At 45.8% G+C, this 24,622-nt stretch overlaps 1 protein-coding gene and 1 long non-coding RNA gene across 5 annotated transcripts in view; both read left to right on the forward strand.

Moving 5' to 3' along the window:
- The window catches only part of LOC137415872 (E3 ubiquitin/ISG15 ligase TRIM25), a 732,877-nt gene that overhangs the window by 419,735 nt on the left and 288,520 nt on the right, over positions 1-24,622 (forward strand). The gene's annotated exons all lie outside the window — the stretch shown is intronic.
- On the forward strand, positions 12,585-23,752 carry LOC137418164 (uncharacterized). The gene is made up of 3 exons (XR_010982573.2): positions 12,585-12,837; positions 21,836-21,895; positions 22,350-23,752. It is a non-coding gene; the product is annotated as an uncharacterized LOC137418164 (long non-coding RNA).

Consider the following 24,622-nt stretch of genomic DNA (forward strand, 5'->3'; position numbering starts at 1 on the left):
CTAGTTCTTCCCTCCAGGTCTTAAAAACAGCTGTTCACCACCATCTCAGATCATGCCCATCCAAAACCATGTCATTTACTGCCCCAGTTAAACCATTCTCCCCCTAACTCCCTCCCTCCCCCCCCCCCCCCATCCAAAAAACTTTTCCCTGTTTTTTCCCTTCTTCGGAGTTTGCTCCTGTATCCATCTTGTCCTCCCCCTGCATGTTCCCCTACCCGTCATTCTTACCCGCGTTCTCTGTTTATTTTGTCCCTCGGCCCTGATGTTAGGGTTTCCACCGTCTTTCTGCTGTTCCTTTTGTTATGATGCATCCTTATCCGATCGGTGTTCTCGATCTTCTATGAGCCTCGACTTTGTCTTCAAATAGAAGTGTGATATCTTATACACCAAAGGACCCCATTCCCAAAGCATCCCCCCATTTTTTCTACGTTATTTTGATTTTACCTCCTCTCCCTCACCCCTGTTCGTTTGTTAGGTGTTGATTGGTTCTCCCTTTTCTGTTTCTTCCCTTCTCTCCCCCTTCCTCTTCTTGTTGTGTTCAAACCTTTCCATTATTATTTATTTTCCATATTTTCCATTATTAGTAAATTGCATTAAATCAGTCTTTTACACCTTTATATACACATTGTAATCCAAAACTTCCAAGTGAAAAACAAATTCTACAAATTTCAGAAAATTAATGAAAAATACAAAACTAGAATATCTTGGTTGGATAAGTGTACACCACCCTTATAATACAATAGCCAATGTAAATGAGCTCAGGTGTAACCAATCACAATCAAAACCACACACCAAGTTAATGGGCCTCCACTTGTGTTAAATTGTAGTGATTCTGATTATTTCAGAATAAAATCAGCTGTTCCTGGAGGTTTCCTCTACTATGTAGTGCATTTCACAGCAAAGACTCAACCATGAGCACCAAGGAGCTTAAAAAAGATCTCCAGGATAAAGTTGTGGAAAGGCACAGATCAGGGGATGGGGATAAAAATATTCCAAAGGCCTGGAATAAACCTTGGAGCACAGTCAAGACAATCATCAAGAAGTGGAGGGGTGTATGGTTCCACCAAGACCCTGCCTAGATCAGGCCATCCTTCCAAATTGGATGACCAAGCAAGGAGGAGACTGATCAGAGAGGCCACCAACAGGCTAATTATCAACTTTGATAGAGCTACAGACCTTTGTGGCAAAGACTGGTCACTGTGTGTGCATGTGACAACAATATCCCAAGCACTCCACAAGTCTGGCATGTACTGTAGGGTAGCAAGAAGGAAGCCATTACTCAAAAAAGCCCACATTGAGTCCCATTTGAGCTATGTAAAAAAAACACCCAGAAATTCTGAAGCCAAGAGGCGAAAAGTTTTGTGGTCTGACAAAACTAAGATGGAACTTTTTGGCCGAAATGTAAAACGTTACGTTTAGCGCAAACCCAACACAGCACATCACCCAAAGAACACCATCCCTACTGTGAAGCATGGTGGTGGCAGCATCATGTTATGGGGATGTTTCTCATCAGCAGGGACTGGGGCACTTATAAGGCTGGAAGGCAAAATGTATGGAGCAAAATACAGAGGAGTCCAAAAGGAAAGCCTGCTGACCTCTGCAAGAAAGCCTGAAATTGGGACAGAAATTCACCTTTCAGCGTGACAACGACCCGAAGCACACAAACAAAGCGACACTTAAGTGGCGAAGGAACAAAAAGATAAATGTCCTTGAGTGGTCCAGAGCCCACACCTAAATCCAATCAAAAATCTGTGGCATGACTTGAAGATTTCTCTCTATCAACGCTCCCCACATAACTTGACTGAGGTTGAACAGTTCTGTGCAGAAGAATGAGCAAATATTACCCAATCAACCCCCCCCCCGCCCCCGCCCCCCCTGCCCTCTCCCTTCGAACAGATCTCCCGATAACCCCGTTCTCTATTGTTGTGCTTGTGTGCTTCCCTCTCTCTCGCCTTCTTGTATCCCCCTCCCTTTATTGTTTTACGTGTCCGTACATGTTTTTTGTGTTTGATGTGCTAATATGTGTTTGATGTGCTAATATGTGTTTGATGTGCTAATATGTGTTTGATGTGCTAATATGTGTTTGATGTGCTAATATTTGTTTGATGTGCTAATATGTGTTTGATGTGCTAATATGTGTTTGATGTGCTAATATATGTTTGATGTGCTAATATGTGTTTGATTTGCTAATATGTGTTTGATGTGCTAATTTGTGTTTGATGTGCTAATTTGTGTTTGATGTGCTAATTTGTGTTTGATGTGCTAATATGTGTTTGATGTGCTAATATGTGTTTGATGTGCTAATTTGTGTTTGATGTGCTAGTTTGTGCTTGATGTGCTAGTTTTTGTTTGATGTGCTAATATGTGTTTGCTCTGCTAATATGTGTTTGATGTGCTAATATGTGTTTGATGTACTAATATGTGTTTGATGTGCTAATATGTGTTTGATGTGCTAATATGTGTTTGATGTGCTAATATGTGTTTGATGTGCTAATATGTGTTTGATGTGCTAATATGTGTTTGATGTGCTAATATGTGTTTGATGTGCTAATATGTGTTTGATGTGCTAATTTGTGTTTGATGTGCTAATATGTGTTTCATGTGCCAATATGTGTTTCATGTGCCAATATGTGTTTCATCTGCTAATATGTGTTTGATGTGCTAATTTGTGTTTGATGTGCTAATATGTGTTTGATGTGCTAATATGTGTTTGATGTGCTAATATGTGTTTCATGTGCTAATATGTGTTTGATGTGCTAATTTGTGTTTGATGTGCTAATATGTGTTTCATGTGCTAATATGTGTTTGATGTGCTAATATGTGTTTGATGTGCTAATTTGTGTTTGATGTGCTAATTTGTGTTTGATGTGCTAATATGTGTTTGATCTGCTAATATGTGTTTGATGTGCTAATATGTGTTTGATGTGCTAATATGTGTTTGATGTGCTAATTTGTGTTTGATGTGCTAATATGTGTTTGATGTGCTGATGATGGGTTGGCCCCTCCTTTGGAACTCAAGAAGAGGCACCTTGAAGCAGCAAATGAGGTTTAATGAAAAATCGAGCAAACACAATATTGTGGAGCACGCCTTGAAATCGCAGGGCCCTGTCACACAGGACCTGCAAGCCCAAGCCACACACTAAAAACTCAGCAAAATACAATTTGTTATATACATGAAATAACAGAAAAAACGCTGCGCTAATTATGACCTCAGACAAGAGAGGGCCTTTGAAGACACAAAAAGGAAGATATTTCTCAGGCTCTAATTCCAAACGAGTTGGGCTTTCCAAGGCCCAAGGATGCGTTCCCATAATAAAGTTCAATGATGTGAACATTTGGCAGTGAAACATAAGAAGCCAGGCACACAGAGATCAAGGGATACATATTACATCATCCCGTGTTCGAGGTTAACTTACAACTATTCCCATAACTTTCTTCCTTAGAAGATGGTGAAAAAATGTCCCCAAGGTTGGATATGACCGAGCCGTGAATCAACATGTTTTGCAGTGAATCTAGTTTTTTTTGAAGCAAGCAAAAGAAAGACACAATTAAATATATATTTCTCAGGTGCCCTGTGTCACGTGGTGTGCCCCCCATTGCCCCCCATGGCCCCCGACATATTTATCCCTTTTGTCTTTACGACAACTCTTCGGAAAGACAACGTATTACCCCAGGGGGTCAGCATCTCCCCCAGTCACATGCCAGGCGCGCCAAAGCGTCACGCATGCTCAGGAAGGGATACTGGCCCTTAATTGTGGCCGTCCGACATTAACACATAAATTGCCAGCCATAATTCGCGACGAGGACGCCTGGTTAAGAGATAGCTGCCGCCCGGCCGGGTTCCGAGCCCCCCTTCCTCCAGCATGGGTGCGACCCAGTCGCCGGCCTGGTGAGGGGCCCCCCTTATGCAGGTGCGGTCCTCGCGAATCAGGGCAAACAATCCACGTCCAATGCCATCAAGCCTGGCACATGTGATTGTTCTGTGGGAGAGAGGGTGGCACATCCATCATCACAAATCTCCATCTCCTCATAGTCACAAATCTCCATCTCCTCATAGTCTGCATCAACATCAGTATTCATAGTGTCAGGTGCCTTAAGCTGAAACGACCCCAAATTGCTTACTACAGGTGGTGTAGGTGGTGGTGTAAGTGGTGGTGAAGGTGGTTCTCCCGGATATCCCAGATATTTGTTTGCCATCCGCTCCTCACTACTTGCATAATAGCAATAGCTCTTAAAGGAACCTACACTACTTAAATCACGGGTAAAAGGATCCCAATCCCAATGAAGTGAACTAAAATCATAATCGTCATCAGAATCCCACGCATCAGCGCCATGAGACGATAGAGTTGGCCGGTTCACCGATGGCCTTTGGATCCTTCCCATGTAGCGAAAGAAACATCTCGGTGGTAGCGGCAGATGGGGTCCATCCTGCGAAACATTTTCTCACACACACCATGATCAAATTCCTAGCCCCCCCAATTATGATCAGTCAATGGAGAAACTCACTACATTTTCTCCATCCTGCTCTGCTGTCTTCCTATGTGCAACCATCATTTTGTAAACACATATTTGTAAACATATTATCCACTCATTCATTCATTCATTCATTCATACCATAATTCACGTTATTAGCAGCTGGTAGTTAAACATCAAAATACATCAACTGGTATTCTTCCTTTGATAACCCCTCCCTTAACATATTCAAGTGAATTTCGCACCAGTATAATCCACTGGAAAAATATTTCCTTTCCCTGCGCTTTGTCCTCGGTTCTAGAACCTAGAGTCAACCATGTAGAGTAAACATTTATTTACACATCTTCCTAGGGGAAATTGCCCTATCACCTCCCCTTACGAGTAATAATTCAATTCCCCCACATACCTGATGGAGTTCTGTTCACCTGGTCTGCAGAGCTGTGATCCAATCTGCGCCAGCACCCAATCACCTCTTCGATTGGGGCAACCTGCCTGTAGCAATCTAACGCAACATTATTAAACGAAATTCACAACTTTACATTCATTGGTCCCCCCAGGGCAAGCCAACCCTTGTATCACCTTCTTATCACAAAAACAACAGTCCATAACCAACCACTTTCTTTTATTTCCTGCCTTTACCATTCACTTTTTCCAACCTTCTCCATTTTCTTAGCAAATCCTGCAGATTCACTTGTCATTGACAAATAATTCATCTGATCCGACTTTCCTATAACTGGCAGACAGACAATGGCGAGCCACAAGCCCCAACCCTACAAGGCTCCAGCTCCCATCCAAAGGACACAAACTCCCTCAGACTGGCATAATCTCTTTGCCAGCTTATGTACGAACCAAGACTGCAAACAAATAGTTTTCCAATAAAAATCAATTGTCACCCTATTGCACCATATTGGCAGAATTCACTTCAGCTCTCTACCACTCTTGTGTCGAGTGGTGCCCCAAAATGACATTGCACGAACCCTTTCAACAATACCTGTCTAAACCTACTGCCATTTAACGACGCTTCCCAGATGACGGTTCCCCATACACTATTCTGGCACAAAATTGTTGCATCCCACAGATGCCACGATTATTTGAACAAACTCATTTTCCTAATCCACCTTTTCAATTTTCATTTCAATTTAAAGTCAATCCAATGTCCTCTAATACCTCTCTTAGCATCCCATGGACCTGTTGCAGACACCTGTTTTAGCCTCTGGCCCAATAGCTGCCCAATAAACAAATAATAAAAAGAAAATAACCTGATCTATTTATTGAAATAAATCTAATTCTCATGTTGGTCAATTTTCTCACCCACTATGACTCTCTCGTCAATCCTGCCATCCCATTCCCCACCACATTTCCAGCGAGGATGACGTAACTATTTCACACCTTTCCTCCCTTGAACAGCTGGTGGTCCTCCATGAGATGCATTCCGATGTTAATCACTTCAAAGTGCCTAATTGGCCCTCCCTGGAATCGCACCTTTAACATTACCGGCACCGCCCTTTCTTGGTTCAAATCTTACCTCTGACAGACACAAATCCACTGCTCAACTCTATCCTGACGGACTGCATCACTGAAATAAAATCCTGGCTTCAAATCAACTTTCTCAAACTTAACTATGATAAATCTGAAATAATCGCATCATCTTCCTTCGAACTCAGAGGACACCGACACAGTATACATCAAACATTGGATTCATATTTCCACAGAACTCCACCACTCTGTTAAATTCTAAACATGCCCAATGGGCAATCCACGAAAAAATCAAAGCATTTTCAGTCCGCCTTTTCCCATACACTAGCCAGTGTAAGCCAGCCAAACGCGAGCTGTGACCTTCATAACTCTAAACAAATCCACTGGCACTTTTTAAAACAAACTTTCCCAGTCATTTACTAAAATAAAGTGCAGCTCTTGTCCGTAGATATACGTTAACCAAGATCCACCACAATTCACAGCAGGTGACCACCCACCTGCCTTCTGTCGAAGTCCAGTCCAATTTTCTGAGTTTCCATTCACAGACAGACACAGACAGACAGACAGACGAACCCCCAACGTACTAAGCGGATGGTCTCACAGAGGCCATTCCATTCAAATCTGTAGGCTGCCACGATTCTTCCCGCCAGGACACACCATCATAGTCACACTCACACATCATAGAGTCATCATAGTCACACGTCACGTCAGCAGACACAGTGAATGACATTCGACACCATAACAGACACCACAGACACTGCTCCTCCTTGATCCATATCTGCAGACGCAGTCAGACACACCCAGTCGGACAGACAGACTGGCTCCACATTACAACTGCAAACATTTGATGAACCGAAATGGCAACAGCTAACACCAAATATTTATTGTCCCATTTTCAGGGAAGTCAAATCAACCAGCATTAAAGCACAAAACAGAAAGGGAAGTAGGACGACCATATACTCAGAGTGAGACCCGAAAATCAAGCAGACAGACCGACAATCGAACCTGTCTTTCGACACTGCCGAACGACAAGTCTGCAGACACTGAGGGAGTGACATTCGACCCCCAGTAGACACCGCGGACACCGCTTTGGTCCGCACCTGCAACTCCATCACGCGCCTCCAACTTCTTTTTCGGCGCATCGATCAACACAAATGTACCGACACATCTTATATTCTACACGTTGCTATCCAACTTTTCGCCACAGTCCCATCACAAACAACGTATCTCTCACGGCATGCATGGCAGGAATCACACTCGCATTGCACCAACATGGAATTCGAGCACATTCCATAGCTGCGAAAATATTGTGCTGGACAAGACATTATTATCATCGACTTGCGCTTTCACACACATGGCAAAGTCCACGGATGTACAAAGTCGAAGTGCCCTCTCCCTTAATTGATCCACACTGCACCTCGGCACACATCCTCAGATAATTATTAAATACATGTTTTAATCCAAGCGTGCATCCTCGCACCCGCTCCACCACCACCTTCCAACCACCGCAGGTGCACCTGAACTCCATGGCACACCCGCAACTCCCTCAAAATCAGTGTCCAGAGACATGACTCCATGGACAGCCAGAAAGCCAGACAAATACGGACACACACACACAGAGATAGACACAGGTGGGTTATCGCTTGCATTCTGTACAAATTCCATGTTCCTGCCCATAAGTCGGCCCATCAAGTGTAACCCCTTTCACGAAACCGTTTCCTCCGATCTGGAGAACGACCGAGAGAGCTCAGAGCTCCCGTCCTTAGGTATCTCCCTTTATTCAACGCATTCTGCAATCCCAAGTCAGCCAAATACAAGCCCCTACCTGCCGTTGAATAAACACCCAGTCGGTTGACAGCCTATCATCTTTGACTTTTACTCCCATTCTCCCTTGCTACATCTGGAGAGCCGTTAATGTGGGGATGTAATTGAACACTTGTTTTAAAGCCCTGTCTACACATGCTCTCCATAAAATACTCATTATTCCCTGCCAATTTTCCCCAGCAGACTGAGTCCCACATGGCATCTCAAAATCTAAACTGATACCTTTTATTTCTTCCTAAATGTACTCAATCAATTTTCACCTTCCAACATATAAATAATATCATTCCAAAGTACTCATCCGGATTGCCCAACGCCTGCAGGCAATGTAGGGAACCCCTTGTCAACTGTCAATCACACGTCAATGACACACATCAATGACACACACACAATAAACACAAATACACGCTGTAATGACAGATCATTCATTCCCTTATACACACATACCATGTGACTGACACTTCATTCTCCATACAATACAGTATAAATTCATGCACACTCCATATACTTCCTACCTGTGAACTTACCTGGCCCCTTGCTGTGAGCCTATCCATCCCCTTCAGGCTCACCTGTTGGTTTCTACCTGGATTTCTTTCTTCCTGTGCTTTATCTGCTTCTTCCTCTGCCCTTGAAGGCTCAGCACTTCTCCTGCCTTCCTCCTACCTGGTACCTGCGCTCTTCTCCCTGTTTAATTTATCCTTCTCCCAAAATCACATAAGGATAATCCTCCCTCGCCTGCCTCGGCCACCCGAATGCGTCCCATGCTGTGCACAGCATGGAATATCCGCATTCCCGTCTCGATTCCGTCCCACCTCGCGGTTCCCCGCGAGGCAGCTACCCCGTTGCCCCGGCAACCTGCCTGCACGTTTTGGCTCACGTGTTCACAGCTGGATTCCACACACCTCGGACATTATAATCTTCTCTGTTACTTCTTGCAGATCTAAACTCATCTCTTGTTCGGAAAGAGCTAATACTTGACCTGCCTTTAGCATATATTGTCAGAACTCCCTACCTTTAGGTAAAATGCATTGGATGTGCATGCCTTAAATCCTGAGACAGGACAAAGAAGGCCTTGAGGGGGGGGGGGGGGTTTATCAGATACGCACATCCAGTGCGTAGCTTAACTTATTTATCCAAGCCCTCGCCGGGGGTCTAGTCAATACCTATGACCTATTCTTATCCTTATCCTTATCCTTATCCATAGTCTTATCCTTATCCACCCATGCCTGGGTCTAGTCTTCTGCCCACGCCAGGGTCTAGCTACCTACTCCCACGCCGGGGATACCTTAACCTGAGGCTATCCCTCGAGGGCTATCCCTCCTAACCTATGGCGCCCTCCTGGCTCGATTCATTAATCCACTGGTTGCTGCTTCAACTTGGTTCGAGATACATGCTCAGGTACAGTCGACAAGGTTCCCATACATCCAAAGGGAAGGAAAGAGGCTTTAATTTTAGGTATGCAAATATGCTTACCTCAGCCCAAATGGTGCCAGCGCTGGCTTTTTGCCTCTCCCCGACCTGAGGAGCGTGCCCCCCCCCTCGACATGCACCTGGATGTATCCCACTCCTGACACCAGATGACGGGTTGGCCCCCCCTTTGGAACTCAAGAAGAGGCACCTTGAAGCAGCAAATGAGGTTTAATGAAAAATCGAGCTAACACAATATTGTGGAGCACACCTTGAAATCGCAGGGCCCTGTCACACAGGACCTGCAAGCCCAAGCCACACACTAAAAACTCAGCAAAATACAATTTGTTATATACATGAAATAACAGAAAAAACGCTGCGCTAATTATGACCTCAGACAAGAGAGGGCCTTTGAAGACACAAAAAGGAAGATATTTCTCAGGCTCTAATCCCATCGAGTTGGGCTTTCCAAGGCCCAAGGATGCGTTCCCATAATAAAGTTCAATGATGTGAACATTTGGCAGTGAAACATAAGAAGCCAGGCACACAGAGATCAAGGGATACATATTACATCATCCCCTGTTCGAGGTTAACTTACAACTATTCCCATAACTTTCTTCCTTAGAAGATGGTGAAAAAATGTCCCCAAGGTTGGATATGACCGAGCCGTGAATCAACATGTTTTGCAGTGAATCTAGTTTTTTTTGAAGCAAGCAAAAGAAAGACACAATTAAATATATATTTCTCAGGTGCCCTGTGTCACGTGGTGTGCCCCCCATGGCCCCCCATGGCCCCCGACACTAATATGTGTTTGATGTGCTAATATGTGTTTGATGTGCTAATATGTGATTGATGTGCTAATTTGTGTTTGATGTGCTAATATGTGCTTGATGTGCTAGTTTGTGTTTGATGTGCTAATGTGTGTTTGATGTGCTAATATGTGTTTGATGTGCTAATATGTGTTTGCTCTGCTAATATGTGTTTGATGTGCTAATATGTGTTTGATGTGCTAATATATGCTTGATGTGCTAGTTTGTGTTTGATGTGCTAATATGTGTTTGCTCTGCTAATATGTGTTTGCTCTGCTAATATGTGTTTGATGTGCTAATATGTGTTTGATGTGCTAATTTGTGTTTGATGTGCTAATATGTGTTTGATGTGCTAATATGTGTTTGATGTGCTAATATGTGTTTGATGTGCTAATATGTGTTTGATGTGCTAATATGTGTTTGATGTGCTAATTTGTGTTTGATGTGCTAATATGTGTTTGATGTGCTAATATGTATTTGACGTGCTAATTTGTGTTTGATGTGCTAATTTGTGTTTGATGTGCTAATTTGTGTTTGATGTGCTATTATGTGTTTGATGTGCTAATATGTGTTTGATGTGCTAATTTGTGTTTGATGTGCTAATATGTGTTTGATGTGCTAATATGTGTTTGATGTGCTAATATGTGTTTGATGTGCTAATATGTGTTTGATGTGCTAATATGTGTTTGATGTGCTAATATGTGTTTGATGTGCTAATATGTGTTTGATGTGCTAATATGTGTTTGATGTGCTAATTTGTGTTTGATGTGCTAATATGTGTTTGATGTGCTAATATGTGTTTGATGTGCTAATTTGTGTTTGATGTGCTAATTTGTGTTTGATGTGCTAATTTGTGTTTGATGTGCTAATATGTGTTTGATGTGCTAATATGTGTTTGATGTGCTAATTTGTGTTTGATGTGCTAATTTGTGTTTGATGTGCTAATATGTGTTTGATGTGCTAATATGTGTTTGATGTGCTAATATGTGTTTGATGTGCTAGCTAATATGTGTTCGATGTGCTAATTTGTGTTTGATGTGCTAGCTAATATGTGTTCGATGTGCTAATTTGTGTTTGATGTGCTAATATGTGTTTGATGTGCTAATATGTGTTTGATGTGCTAGCTAATATGTGTTCGATGTGCTAATATGTGTTTGATGTGCTAATATGTGTTTGATGTGCTAATATGTGTTTGATGTGCTAGCTAATATGTGTTCGATGTGCTAATTTGTGTTTGATGTGCTAATATGTGTTTGATGTGCTAATATGTGTTTGATGTGCTAATATGTGTTTGATGTGCTAGCTAATATGTGTTCGATGTGCTAATTTGTGTTTGATGTGCTAATATGTGTTTGATGTACTAATATGTGTTTGATGTGCTAATATGTGTTTGATGTGCTAATATGTGTTTGATGTGCTAATATGTGTTTGATGTGCTAATTTGTGTTTGATGTGCTAATTTGTGTTTGATGTGCTAATATGTGTTTGATGTGCTAATATGTGTTTGATGTGCTAATATGTGTTTGATGTGCTAATATGTGTTTGATGTGCTAATATGTGTTTGATGTGCTAATATGTGTTTGATGTGCTAATATGTGTTTGATGTGCTAATATGTGTTTGATGTGCTAATATGTGTTTGATGTGCTAATATGTGTTTGATGTGCTAATATCTGTTTGATGTGCTAATATGTGTTTGATGTGCTAATTTGTGTTTGATGTGCTAATTTGTGTTTGATGTGCTAATATGTGTTTGATGTGCTAATATGTGTTTGATGTGCTAATATGTGTTTCATGTGCTAATATGTGTTTGATGTGCTAATATGTGTTTGATGTGCTACTATGTGTTTGATGTGCTAATATGTGTTGATGTGCTAATATGTGTTTGAAGTGCTAATATGTGTTTGATGTGCTAATATGTGTTTGATGTGCTAATATGTGTTTGATGTGCTCGCTGTTAAAGGAGACTCGATCTTGTATCCAAAAAAACCCAACAAAAATCAAGGTGTGCAACGTTGGTAGAGACTTATCCCAACAGACTCACAGCTGTAATTGCTGTCAAATGTGCTTCCACCAAGTATTAACTCAGGGGGGTGAACACCTATCCAACCAAGACGTTATACTTTTGTATTTCTCATTAATTTTATGAAATTTGTAGAATTTGTGTTTCAGTTGGAAGTTTAGGATTACGATGTGTAAATAAAGGTGGAAAAGTCTGATTTAATGCAATTTAATTCCAGGCTATAAGGGAACAAAAGGTGAACATTTTCAAAGGGTGTAGACTTTCTATAGACACTGGACATACATCCTGTTCACCCCCATGTGTCCTTCTTCCCCTCTCCTGACTTCACTGATACCTCGACCATGCTATTGCCCCCCCCCCCCCCCCCCCAGTATGCTCTTTGTCTCTTCCATGAGCCTCGAACATGTATACCGAAAAAGGACATAAATAAAAAAGAGACTTTGCCTTTTCTTTCTGCCACACCACAGTTTATGTAACGTTGAGTAAAATTGTGTAATTTGTTGCAAAATCAAAGCCACAAGGTTTCTACACAAACCAGTGTTAGAAACAAACTACCTTATCTGTGTCCCCCTCTTAACCAGTCTCTTATTGCAGCTTAAACATCCGTTTTTCTCTCACCTTCTTCTTCTTCATCACCGGAATTATTTATTTATCTCTCCTAAATATAAGTCAGTCCCTCCTGATTTCTGTTACTCGCTGGGATTCCGATCCTCGTCATGGCATTACTGCAGCTGGCATTGTTGTGCTTTGTCTGTGCCACGTTCGGACACGGACAAAAACATCGAAACGACAGTACCTCATGGAAAGAGGCACAGATACATCGACAACAGGTGAGTCCGTTCCGCAGACAGCAACGAGAACGACGCGGGGAAGAGAGCAATCCTCCGCCAGGTGAACAGTTTACCTTTTGTATCCCACTGATGGGCCGGATCTGGATTCGAACCTTAATCAAAATAGAATCAGCTTGTTCTTGTTCACGTCACCAACTCATCCACCAAGTTTTGTCATAATCCGTCCACAACTTTTTGAGAGACCGTGCTCACAGACAACCAGGCAGGTGTGAAAACACAACCTCCCTCCACCTTAAGTAGCGGATCAGCAATTCAAGGTGTGCGAATCACAGAGCGAGGCCTCACAACGTCAGACCAGTTTCGTCGAAATCAAATGTGACCTTAAAATTAGCGACAAACTATTTCATTAGAACCTTTAAAATGAAATCATCATCATGCTGTGCTGAAAATCAATCATCATAATACTTACTACACTACCAATCAATCGTAATACTTACGACACAGCCAATAATAATACTTACGACGAAACCAATCAATCATCATAATACTTACTGCACAGCCAATCAATCATTATAATACTTATTACACAGCAAAGCAATCATCATAATACTGACAACACAATAAAGCAATCATCATAATACTTACTACACAACCAATAAATCATTATAATACTAACTACACAGCCAATCAATTATTATAATACTTACTACACAACAAAGCAATCATCATAATACTTACTACACAACCAATAAATCATTATAATACTAACTGCACAGCCAATCAATTATTATAATACTTACTACACAACAAAGCAATCATCATAATACTTACTACACAACCAATAAATCATTATAATACTAACTATACAGCCAACCAATCATCATAATATTTACAACACAATAAAGCAATCATCATAATACTTACTACACAACCAATCAATCATTATAATACTAACTACACAGCCAACCAATCATTATAATACTTACGACACAACAAACAATCATCATAATACTTACAACACAGCCAATCAATCATCATAATACTTACTACACAGCCAATCAATTATTATAATACTTACTACACAGCCAATCAATTATTATAATACTAACTACACAGCCAATCAATCATTATAATACTTACGACACAACAAACAATCATCATAATACTTACAAAACAGCCAATCAATCATCATAATATTTACTACACAGCCAATCAATTATTATAATACTTACTAAACAACAAAGCAATCATCATAATACTTACTACACAACCAATCAAACATTATAATAATTACTACACAACCAACCAATCATTATAATACTGACTGCACAGCCAATCAATCATCATAATACTTACTACACAGCCAATCAATCATCATAATACTTACTACACAGCCAATCAATTATTATAATACTTACTAAACAACAAAGCAATCATCATAATACTTACTACACAACCAATCAATTATTATAATACTTACTAAACAACAAAGCAATCATCATAATACTTACAACACAGCCAATCAATCATCATAATACTTACTACACAGCCAATCAATTATTATAATACTTACTAAACAACAAAGCAATCATCATAATACTTACTACACAACCAATCAAACATTATAATAATTACTACACAACCAATCAATCATTATAATAATTACTACACAACCAATCAATAATTACAATACTGACTGCACAGCCAATCAATCATAATACTTGCTACACAACCAATCAAACATTATAATAATTACTACACAACCAATCAATCATTATAATACTGACTGCACAGCCAATCAATCATCATAATACTTACTACACAGCCAATCAATCATTATAATACTAACTACACAACCAATCAATCATTATAATACTTACAACACAGCCAATCAATTATCATAATACTTACCACACAACCAATCAATCATTTTCATACTAACTACACAACCAATCAATCATTATAATACTTACAACACAGCCAATCAATCATTATAATACTTACCACACAACCAATCAATCATCATAATACTTACTACACAGCCAATCAATTATTATAATACTTACTACACAACAAAGCAATCATCATAATACTTACTACACAACCAATCAAACATTATAATAATTACTACACAGCCAATCAATCATAATATTCACTACACAACCAATCAAACATTATAATAATTACTACACAACCAATCAATCATTATAATACTGACTGCACAGCCAATCAATCATCATAATACTTACAACACAGCCAATCAATCATCATAATACTTACTACACAGCCAATCAATCATAATACTTACTACACAACCAATCAAACATTATAATAATCACTACACTGTAGCGGTTACCGCTGGATGCACACAATCGCCTTGCACCGGCCAGAACACGGCCAGACGCGCCTCTCCCGGGCATGCCCGGACTCACTGTTCCCGGGCACGCCCGAACCTCCCGGGCAGGCCCGCTCTCGCCTTTCCAGGGCTCGCCCAGAGCGTCCGGGCATGCCCGCTATCGCCTTTCCAGGGCTCGCCCAGAGCGTCCGGGCATGCCCGCTATCGCCTTTCCAGGGCTCGCCCAGAGCGTCCGGGCATGCCCGCTATCGCCTTTCCAGGGCTCGCCCAGAGCGTCCGGGCATGCCCGCTATCGCCTTTCCAGTGCTCGTCCAGAGCACCCGGGCACGCCCAGCCTCGTCTTGCCAGGCCGCAGCCAAACACGCCCGGGCAGGTCCAGACTCGCCTTTCCAAGGCTCGCCCTTGATACCCGGGCATGCCCGGTATAGCTTTTGCCGGGCAAACTTCCCGACATAAATGTGTATATATATTGCTGCCCGATAAACAGGCTTTTCAGAGTACCGGAGTGTGATACATTTATTAAACCTACTCGGACGAATTTCCATCTTTGGTCGCGTCAATTCTTTCAACTCGCGTTGGAGCACAGCTCCTTCATTGGTGACCTACCGACATGGATACGGCAGTGACGCTTAAACTGCCTACCTTCTGGGAGGCTCACACGGCTGTTTGGTTCGCTCAGGCGGACTCTCAGTTCGCCCTGCGAGGCATCACCGCGGACGACACCCGCTTCCACCATGTTGTGGCTGCGCTCGGTTCCGCCACCGCGGCCCGCGCCTTGAGCCTCCTCCAGCACCCGCCGGCTGCTGACAAATACGACGCGCTGAAGACACTCCTCCTCGACGCTTTCGCCCTCTCACCGGCAGCACGCGCACGGCGCCTGCTTGACCTGCCCGAGCTCGGCGACACGCGCCCGTCCGAGCGCATGGACTATATGCTCTCATTGCTCGGTGAGCACTCTCCGGATTTTCTGTTCCGCGAGCTGTTCCTTCGCCAGCTGCGTCACCCGGTACGCCTCGCCCTGGCTGGCACGTTGATCACGGATTCCCGCGCCCTCGCCAGGGAAGCCGATAAGATCTCCTCGGCGGGCCAGCACATCGGTGCGGTTACATGGAGCCTGCCGCCGTCCGAGGCGACGCCCACGACGCCCGAGCGCCCTGCGCGGTTGGAGGCCGAACTGCCGGTGCAACTGGCGGCCGCCACGCCGCACCGCCCGCTTCCGACACGACGGCCGGGGCCTCCACCTGACCGGGCGTGGTGTTATTACCATGCCAGGTTCGGACACAAGGCTCGGACGTGCCGGCCCCCGTGCACTTTCGGCAGGTCGGGAAACGGCCGGGCCGGCGTTCATTCCTAGCCATGAGCGCCGGCCACTCGGGCAACTTGCTGTTTATTCGGGACAAAGCATCTGGGCGGCGTTTCCTGTGCGACACCGGCGCCCAACTGAGCGTCATACCCGCCTCCGAGCAGGACAGGCTGGACGCAGTTTGCGGCCCCTCTTTGGTCGCTGCTAATGGCTTGGCCATACGCACTTTCGGCCCACGCGTCGTCACCCTCTGCTTCGGCAGCCAGCACTTTCAATGGACTTTTGTTACCGCCAGCGTCCCCATGGCTGTGCTGGGCGCCGACTTCCTCTGCGCGCACGGGCTGCTGGTCGACGTCAAACGACGTCGCCTTGTCCACGCCGAGACCTTTAGCTCCCTGGCGTGCACAATGAGCAGCTCCGCGCCGACCGAACTGGCGTGCGCCCTCCCGGCAACGAACGAGTTCGCTCGCCTGTGCGTGGAATTCCCGGCCCTCACGCGGCCGACGTTTTCGGCCGTCACGGTGCGGCACGGGATCGAGCACCACATACCCACTACGGGCCCGCCGGTCTACGCCAGGGCCCACCGCCTCGACCCAGCCAAGCTCGCCGTGGCGAAGGCCGAATTCGACGCGTTGGAGCACCTCGGCATCGTGCGGCGCTCCGATAGTGCGTGGGCCTCGCCACTGCACATCGTGCCAAAGCCGGGGGGTGGATGGCGCCCGTGTGGTGACTACCGCCGTCTCAATGACGCTACCACCCCCGACAGGTACCCGATCCCGCATATTCAGGACTTTTCCGCCCGTTTGGCGGGACGGGTCATCTTTTCGAAAATTGACCTGATACGGGGCTACCACCAGGTACCTGTCCGGGCCGCCGACGTCCCAAAGACGGCCGTCATCATGCCGTTCGGCCTGTTCGAATTTTTGCGGATGCCGTTTGGCCTCAAGAACGCGGCCCAGGCGTTCCAGCGCTTGATGGACGGCTTGCTGCGCAACCTGCCGTTTCTTTTCATCTATCTGGACGACATCCTCGTCGCCAGCACGTCCCGCGCCGAGCACCTCCTCCACCTCCGAACACTGTTCGGTCGCCTCAGCGAGCACGGCTTAATTGTCAACCCGGTCAAATGCCACTTCGGCGCGACGACCATTGACTTTTTGGGCCACCGCATCACCAAGACCGGGGCCGTGCCGCTACCGACCAAGGTCGAGGCCATCACCAAGTTCCCGCGTCCCCGTTCCATCAAGGCCCTCCAAGAGTTCCTCGGCATGGTGAATTTTTATCACCGATTCGTGCCCCACGCTGCTCAGCTCATGCGGCCCCTTTACGAGGCCCTCCGGGGCAAGCCGGCCAAGCATGACATTGTTTGGTCCGCGGCCATGGACGCGGCCTTCGCCAGCGCCAAACGGGCCCTCGCCGACGCAACGCTGCTGGCTCACCCGGTGCTCAACGCGCCCATCGCCCTCACTACGGACGCCTCCAACTACGCGGTGGGTGCCGTCCATGAGCAATGGGTGGATGGGGTTTGGCAGCCACTCGCTTTTTTCAGCCGGCAACTCCGGCCGAACGAGTTAAACTACAGCACGTTCGACCGCGAGCTGCTCGGGCTATTCCTGGCCATTCGCCATTTCCGACACCTCCTGGAGGGCCGCCCGTTCACGGCTTTCGTCGACCACAAGCCGTTGGTCTACGCAATGGCTAAGGTCACGGAGCCGTGGTCGGCCCGCCAGCAGCGCCACCTCTCCGCCGTGTCGGAGTTCACCACGGACATCCAGCACGTCGCCGGCAAAGACAACGCCGTGGCCGACTGTTTTTCGCGAGCCAGCGCGAACGCGGTCCACCTCGGCGTGGACTTCGCGCTCATGGCGGCCGACCAGACCACCGACGCCTCGGTGCAGGCACTCCGTGCGGCGGACACGGGCCTCCGCCTGGCCGACATCCCCTTCGTGGGCACCGTCCTGCTCTGCGACGTCTCCCAGGGCCAGCCTCGCCCCATCGTGCCCGTTTCCTGGCAGCGCCGCATCTTCGCCTCCATCCACGGCCTTTCTCACCCGGGCCGGAAAGCTTCTCAGAAGCTGGTGTCGGCGCGTTTCGTCTGGCACGGCCTTCGACGAAACATCCGCGACTGGGCCAACGCCTGCACGGCCTGCCAGCGAGCCAAGGTCCACCGCCACACCCAGGCCCCGCTGGCACCTTTCGCCGTGCCTGAACGGCGTTTCGACCACGTCCACGTGGACCTGGTGGGTCCCCTGCCCCCCTCGCGGGGGTTCACCCACCTGCTCACCATGGTGGACAGGACCACCAGGTGGCCGGAGGCCGTGCCCCTCACCTCCACCACCACCGCCGACGTGGCGCAGGCGTTCATCGCCACCTGGGTCGCGCGCTTCGGCGCACCAGCGGACATCTCATCCGACCGCGGCCCACAGTTCACGTCTGAGCTTTGGGGCGCGGTCGCCCGTTCGTTGGGGGTCACGCTGCACCGCACCACGGCCTACCACCCCCAAGCCAATGGGTTGTGCGAGCGGTTTCACCGCTCCATGAAGGCCGCACTCATGGCCGGCCTTCAGGACGACGGTTGGGCCGACCGGCTGCCGTGGGTCCTTTTGGGCCTTCGCACGGCGCCCAAGGAAGACCTCCAGGCGTCCGCCGCCGAGCTCGTCTACGGCCAGCCGCTCCGCGTCCCGGGCGAATTCGTGCCCGACGCTACCAGTCCCTGGTCCGCCGCTCGCCAGCGCTCGGACCTCCAGGAGGCCGCCCGACGATTTGCCCCCGTGCCGATGTCCCGCCACGGTGGCCCCCAGTCCTACGTCCCCCTGCGCTTTGCACAGCGGAGTACGTCTTTGTGCGTCATGACGCACACCGGGGGCCACTCCGGCCGCCGTACGACGGGCCCTTCCGGGTCCTGTGACTGGGCGACAAGTCTTTCATCGTTGACTTCGGCGGCCGGCCGGACCGGATTTCTGTGGACTGCCTCAAACCGGCGCACATGGACGTCGACCGACCACCACGGTTGGCCCTTCCTCCGCGGCGAGGCCGCCCCCCGTCCACATTTCCCCCCGCTCGACCACCCACCACCATGTCGGACCCCTCCCCACGACCCTCCAGGGGTCGCTTTGGCCGGGTCATCCGGACCCCCCTTAAATTGACCCTGCCGGTGCAGGTCGATTCTGGAGGGGCGTGTGTAGCGGTTACCGCTGGATGCACACAATCGCCTTGCACCGGCCAGAACACGGCCAGACGCGCCTCTCCCGGGCATGCCCGGACTCACTGTTCCCGGGCACGCCCGAACCTCCCGGGCACGCCCGCTATCGCCTTTCCAGGGCTCGCCCAGAGCGTCCGGGCATGCCCGCTATCGCCTTTCCAGGGCTCGCCCAGAGCGTCCGGGCATGCCCGCTATCGCCTTTCCAGTGCTCGTCCAGAGCGCCCGGGCACGCCCAGCCTCGACTTGCCAGGCCGCAGCCAAACACGCCCGGGCAGGTCCAGACTCGCCTTTCCAAGGCTCGCCCTTGATACCCGGGCATGCCCGGTATAGCTTTTGCCGGGCAAACTTCCCGACATAAATGTGTATATATATTGCTGCCCAATAAACGGGCTTTTCAGAGTACCCGAGTGTGATACATTTATTAAACCTACTCGGACGAATTTCCATCTTTGGTCGCGTCAATTCTTTCAACTCGCGTTGGAGCACAGCTCCTTCAACACAACCAATCAATCATTATAATACTGACTGCACAGCCAATCAATCATCATAATACTTACTACACAGCCAATCAATCATAATACTTACTACACAACCAATCAAACATTATAATAATCACTACACAACCAATCAATCATTATAATACTGACTGCACAGCCAATCAATCATTATAATACTGACTGCACAGCCAATCAATCATCATAATACTTTCTACACAGCCAATCAATCATAATACTTACTACACAACCAATCAAACATTATAATAATTACTACACAACCAATCAATCATTATAATACTGACTGCACACCAATTAATCATCATAATACTTACAACACAACAGAGCAATCATCATAATACTTACTACACAACCAATCAATTATAATAATACTTACCACACAACCAATCAATCAGTATAATACTAACTACACAACCAATCAATCATTATAATACTTACAACACAACAGAGCAATCATCATAATACTTACTACACAACCAATCAATTATAATAATACTTACCACACAACCAATCAATCAGTATAATACTAACTGCACAACCAATCAATCATTATAATACTTACAACACAGCCAATCAATTATCATAATACTTACCACACAACCAATCAATCATTATAATACTAACTACACAACCAATCAATCATTATAATACTTACAACACAGCCAATCATTATAATACTTACTACACAGCCAATCAATCATCATAATACTTACTACACAACCAATCATTATAATACTTACTACACGGCCAATCAATCATTATAATACTAACTACACAACCAATCAATCATTATAATACTTACAACACAGCCAATCATTATAATACTTACTACACAGCCAATCAATCATCATAATACTTACTACACAACCAATCATTATAATACTTACTACACAGCCAATCAATCATCACACTGAACAGCCAAGGATCACACTGAACAATCACTCAATCATCACACTGTATAGCCAATCAATAATCACACCGTACAGCCAATCACAATGTACAGCCAATCAATCATCACACTGAACAACCAATCATCACACTGTAGTCAATTCGTTCTCGCACAGTACACACCGCACACTAAATCGATCATCATCACACCTGCAGCCAATCAGCTGTAACTTTCCATGATTGGTGTATTTTTTATATTGATCTATGTCTCGTGGATTAGCTCATACAGACATCACATGCAGGACAAAAGCACATGAGCAGACATCAACGTAGTTCACGTGAATTACAAGGACATCAGCAGACAATGAACAAACACATGGTATTTGGGATTTGAACCCGGGTTTCTCCGCACCACGTGGCAGGGCTTGACAGGGGAACACGAACGCTAACATGTGATGGGAAATCTCATCATCTGCTGTTCCACCATCTTTGGGATCTCATTTACCACCATCTAGATTTTCAGCTCATGTATTGAAGCAAGAACCACGTGATTATGAGTATTTGTTTCCAACACGATAATGACAAATCGGTTCAAAGATGATGAATGAAGGATCATTACTCTGCCATTGATAAAAACACAAGTTATATTTGAATCACGATTGTGTGAACTACACGTGGCTAACATCAGGTACTTGGGATCGCGTTGTGTTATTATAACAAACTTTGTCTTTAGTAACACTTTATATTAATCCGACATTTGTTTGTGTATTCTTCAGATAACAAACCTTGCCAATCCAAGCAGCACCATCCACGGTCCCTCTTACCTGCCCAGTGCAGTAGGTATCCCTTTGTGGTGTTTTCCTGATGGATCTTAATCTTGAACATGATTTCACAAACTTGTTTGTTTTGGGAAATATTCATGGAAACCTTTCGCAGTTATGAGTGTGCGTGGAGTAATACACAATGTTTGGTGCTATGGATCACACAGTATCAAGTTCTCCATGAACATATGTGGTGTTTCAAAATGGTGGTGTGCACAAGCAGGTGTGTACATCTGCGGCCAGGTGCAGCTGCCCGCATGTACACCTGTGGGTGGGTGTATGCTGGTAGAATGCAAACCATTCGTTTCTCAAGTTCAGGAATTCCTTGATATGAAAATGATGGTCTAGTAACACGACAGTGTAGCTGCTGATTATAAGGTGCAGGTTGTGGTACCTTGGCCCTTTACTGGGTCCCATGTGGTATACCGTATACTGTGTCTTATATGCCCTTTTCCCTTTCCTGGTGCAGACATCGAGTGAAGGGATTTTGGGAAAAGGAAAATTGAGAAGACGCGCGAATTTGAACGACCGTTTCGAATCTGGAAGAAGAAAAAGAAAGGCTTGGGGCCGAAGACGGTGTTGTAAACATTGTTTCTCAAGTTGGATGCGAAAGGCTTGTTGTGGGTATTGTGGCGGTCCACCAGGATTTACAGGTTGGTCTGCAAGGCGTCCTCAACCATTTTTGAAAAGGCAAAGATTGGCCTGATGTTTCCTTTACATGGGGTAATGGGACCCCTGTGGTGTTGTTCTTCTATCCAAACCCTTTAGTGATCCATGGTGGATATCATCCCCGCTCGAGGTCCACCTGTTGCTTTTCCTCCATCTTTTATCTTCTTCATTTCTGTAATCTTGTGCATTCCTCTGTCAATAAACAACACATGGACCCAAACAATCCTTTTTTTCAACACATGAAGTCGTTTGACAGGGAAAAGATCTGGGAATTACACACAGCAAGGTGACGATGTTCGAGCTCTGCAGGAAATCCCGAGAGAATAACCAAGAACCTCCATCGGAGACACAAACCAGGTTCAGATGACGATGTTAAAAATCGCTTTATCAACTTCTCCTTCAAATGTGACGTGACTTGTGCACCCAGAAGCAGATACAGGTGGACATTTGGCCCATCATGTATGTGGACATTTGGCCCATCATGTAGGTGGACATTTGGCCCATCATGTATGTGCACTCCCATTAACCATCAATTTCTATATCTAGTTTCCGTGTGCAGGTTCCATGTTGCTCAAGGAGTCTCTTGGTAAAGATTACAGTAAAGGGTTTGCCATTGCCTTTCCGATACAAGGTGGATATCTGAACTCAGGGTTTGGTCAAAAAAATGAAATTGAGAGTGCTGCCCATCATCACCTCATCCTTTTCCCCATACCCACCTCTGCTTTCTTCTACTCGTGTTGATCCCCTTCTGCCCTTTTCCATTTCCGTCACTCATTCACTCATGTGCGATGTCTTTGTCTCAGATTTCCCCATTGTTCCTCCATTGTCATGTTTCCCATTGATCCAGTGTGAGCGCACGCACAACTGCGTATTGTTCCCCACTCTTGGTACCCAGCGTTGCTCCGGGAGGGATACAAGAGGGGGAAGGGGATTGAGAAGAGTGGAGGGGAGGTTGGAGAATTGGCGGAGCTGCGGGGGGGAGGGGGTGGATCATAGAATTGGTGCATCGGAGAATTTGTGGAATATAAATTAATTTTAGTAAAATATAGATTGTGAACGTCGTAAAAAATAATTAATTCCGGAGTTTATTGCCATTTTCTGCGGTGTCTATAACATCACCCACTCTAACAAGTTGCACTAGTTATTTGTGTCTGGTGTTTGTGTCCATTATGACATCCTTAAAAACAGTAAATTTCCTGTTTTGAATGATTTTCCATTTTATAGAAGAGTTTACCGTTGTAGGGGTGTGGGGAGGGGTGTAGAAGAGTTGTGGCGGTGGCTGGTCCAGGGAGGTAGGGAGGTGCATTGCATCACCTAACAAATGATGCAACCAGCAGCCATGTGCTGCATATTATTATTACATCGTTTTTTAAATACAGGGCCGACGGCTCGTAATGGAGCTGCCACATAAGCACATGCACACACACTCACACAGACATACTGACATACTGATGAGACAAACACATAACACAGCCACTGAGCTTGGAGGAAGTGCCGTCACTTCCTGGGGACACTCTGGGTAACAGCCACGTCAAAACAATGGCGCCACTTGTCTCTCCGCACTCAGTGGATAATTTCCTCAAGGGGAATTTCCTCCTCCCCATGGATGCCAACCACGGGATTGTCCGTGTTCTATCCTTTTAAATGCTGAACGTCAAGCAAGGTTGCCGCACATACCATTTTTTAAGTATTTGATACTAGCCGAAACCCGTGGAACATCCACGGAAGGGAGGATGTGGTGTATGGATAGAGTGTACCATTATGGATGGCATAGGGGATTTGCTTGTCCGAGTAAGAGTTAGGAAGAAAGATGAGAATGAAGAGTGCGTATATGAACAACGATCGCCGACACTGGCACAAATGCATGCTCTCTATTGTCCACTCAGTAGACGGCTTGCTTTCGCCTTCGCCTGTCCAATCAGCGGACGGCTTGCTTCGCCTTCGCCCAGCAGACGCCAATACGATGGCGTCGTAAGATGGTGTCGTATCGGCAGTTAATCGGATGCTTTTGGGCCCCAACGTCGGCTAATTCAGATTTTTCGAGTATGGCTGTACGTGATAAACAAAAAGCGC

This window comes from Myxine glutinosa, chromosome 1 (assembly GCF_964187855.1).
Source record: "Myxine glutinosa chromosome 1, kmMyxGlut1.1, whole genome shotgun sequence".
Lineage (NCBI taxonomy): Eukaryota > Metazoa > Chordata > Myxini > Myxiniformes > Myxinidae > Myxine > Myxine glutinosa.